We start from the raw sequence: 3,023 nt of genomic DNA, 5'->3' as shown, positions 1-3,023 counted from the left end.
TGGCCCAGAACGTTGCCTGATACAGAATTCAAGATTCTGGCAAAGGCGACATTTGTGAGAAGTGTCGTCGGAGATGCTCAAACCTATGCAATCCCAGGCAGATCTATTCATGCCAACCGCTTTCTCATGTGTTACATCGTGAGATCGGGTACTCTCTTTGCTCTACTCTTTTACTTGTTTCAGTCATTTGACTGCGGCCATGCTGGAGCACCGCCTTTAGTCGAGCAAATCGACCCCACGACTTATTCTTTGTAAGTCTAGTACTTATTCTATCGGCCTCTTTTGCCAAACCGCTAAGTTACGGGGACGGAGACGTAAATACACCAGTATCGGTTGTCAAGCGATGTTAGGGGGACAAACACAGACACACAAACACACGCACACACACACACACACACACACACACACACACACACACACACACACACACACACACACACACACACACACACACATATATATATATATATACATATATACGACGGGCTTCTTTCAGTTTCCGTCTACCAAATCCACTCACAAGGCTTTGGGCGGCTCGAGGCTATAGTAGAAGACACTTGCCCAATGTGGTTGGTAAGCAAGCTGTAATAGATTTTCAAAAGTGCTGCAGCGCAGAGTATCCTGAATGAGGGAAAACGTGAAAGTTAATGTGTGCCCTTTATACGAAAATTCCATAATGTGCCTCAGAGGAGAATCACCACCTAGGGCTAATCAAGGGTCCCTGAAAATGCAAGTTTACTTTGACAACCAAGGGCTACTACCCTCTGCCAGCTGCCATTCCCATGGCTACAACCGCGTGCTAAGAATAGGATCAGTCATTCAAGCCACCCCACCACTTTCACTCACACCTATAATCTGTATAATCTGTATAAAAAACGCGCAGAGAAACTCCTTAAACAGATTTGTATGTCAAAGAACACATGGCTTTACTCTGAATGTTATCGGCAGATCACCAGACACCACGTTTCGACCTAATTTGATCCCTCAGCGATGAATATTCTCGGATTTTCTGGGATAAGCTCTTTCCCTCTACTAAAAAAGGAAAATGCTTGTTTCAAGACCAAATTAAGTCAAAACAATGTCTGGCAATCCGCCGATGACATTTCTGAGCGAATCATATGATTTCTTCGAGAAGTTTCTCGGATTCAAATTATTATGGCTAGTAACATTGTTTGTGTATACATTATCAATGTTTTTTTCACATCACTATTTTCACCTAAGGCTGTTTCAAATACGTTTATTGATTTTACATTAGCATAGCCAACTTTTGCATAAATCACTGAATGTTTACCGATTTTTATCTCAGAAAGAATATTTTTGGCTTGGTTGACAAAGTTTGGAAGTACTTGTCGCTGAGGAGATCAACTGAGGTCGAAACATCGGTGCTTGACGATTCACCGACGAAATTTTGTGCGAGCCTTGTAGTTTTTGACATACAAAATCTTTTTGAGAAGATTCTCTGAGACAAAATTTTACAGCTAGCGCTGTTCCACGTCCGTATAACTATAAAGTTTAGACACAGTATTATAAAATGTTTTGATTTGAAATATTTGAGAAAAAAAAAAAAAAAAAATTCATGAATATGTTACGCAGCATTCTGATGCATCAAGGCCACAACATAACATTAATACTAACAGAAAACAAAAATACTGAACATGCGTAGGAGTGGCTGTGTGGTAGGAACCTTGCTTCCCAACCACATGGTTCCGGGTTCAGTCTCATTGCGTGGTGGTTTCGGCAAGTGTCTTCTACTATAGCCTCGGACCGACCAAAGCCTTGAGTGGATTTGGTAAACGGAAACTGAAAGAAGTAGTATACACACACATACACACACACACACACACACACACATATATATATATATTTGCATATCGATGTTTTCCCCATCCCATCACTTGACAACCGATGTTGGTGTGTTTACGTCCGCGTAACTTAGCGGTTCGGCAAAAGGATTCGATAGAATAAGTACTAGGCTAACAAAGAATAAGTCCTGGGGTCGATTTGCTCGACTAAAGGCGATGCTCCAGCATGGCCGCAGTCAAATGACTGAAACAAGTAAAAGAGTAAAAGAATAACAATATTTCTTCACGAAAAGTATCGAATCTTTTATCGTTTAGTCTTTCCAGTCCTTAGACTGCGGCCAGGCTGGAGCACCGCCTTGAAAAAGTTTTAGTCAAATGAATCGAGCCCAGCACACTTCTTTTCTTTCTGCGTTTGCAAAAGCTTGTTACCTATTCTATCGTTCACTTTTGCCAAACTGCTAACTTACATGGACGTAAACACACAAACACCGGTTGTCAAGTGGTGTGTGTATGCGTAGGGCGGACAAACACTGACAAAAGGATACACACACAGGTATACACACATGCACACAAGCATGCATATATATGACGGGCTTCTTTTAGTTTCCGTCAACCAAATCAATTCACAAGGCTTTGATCAGTCCGAGGGTGTAGTTAGTAAAAGACATTTGCCCAAAGTGCCATGGTGCCATAGGGATGAACCCGGAACTACGAGGCTGGGAACCCAGCTTCTTGTCATCCCTGCGCCTAAATGTTAATTTTATTTAATTCTAATAAAATTGATTTTCATTTAACATTAAAAAATATTAAAGGGCAGCAGAAGGGTATTGGTTTAGCAAAATGGGTCGGGATCGTTAAGGGCCAGACACTGCTGGTTTAGCGCAAGACTACCAGGAGCTAAACCTCAATAATTGTGTTTGCAAATCAAATGTAATTTGTATGTGGGTCAAACATCTGCACCACCTCCGCTCCCGCTCTTCCTCTTCCTCCTCCTCCTCCTCCTCCTCTCTCGCTCCTCTCTCGCCCTCCTCTCTCTTTCTCTCTTTCTCTCAACCGAAGAAGGAAACATCAGTGACTCTTGCACTAAAACTCCAGTCGATTACAATACCAGACTTATATCAGATTTAGCTTCGCATATGTGTGTGTATGTAGCTTAGTTATATGTGTGTGTGTGTGTGTGTGTGTGTGTGTGTGTGTGTGTGTGTGTGTGTGTGTGTGTGT

Source organism: Octopus bimaculoides, chromosome 1 (assembly GCF_001194135.2).
Source record: "Octopus bimaculoides isolate UCB-OBI-ISO-001 chromosome 1, ASM119413v2, whole genome shotgun sequence".
Classification (NCBI taxonomy): Eukaryota; Metazoa; Mollusca; class Cephalopoda; order Octopoda; family Octopodidae; genus Octopus; species Octopus bimaculoides.
The sequence above is the reverse complement of the archived record's forward strand: the minus strand, read 5'-3'. Positions refer to the sequence as shown.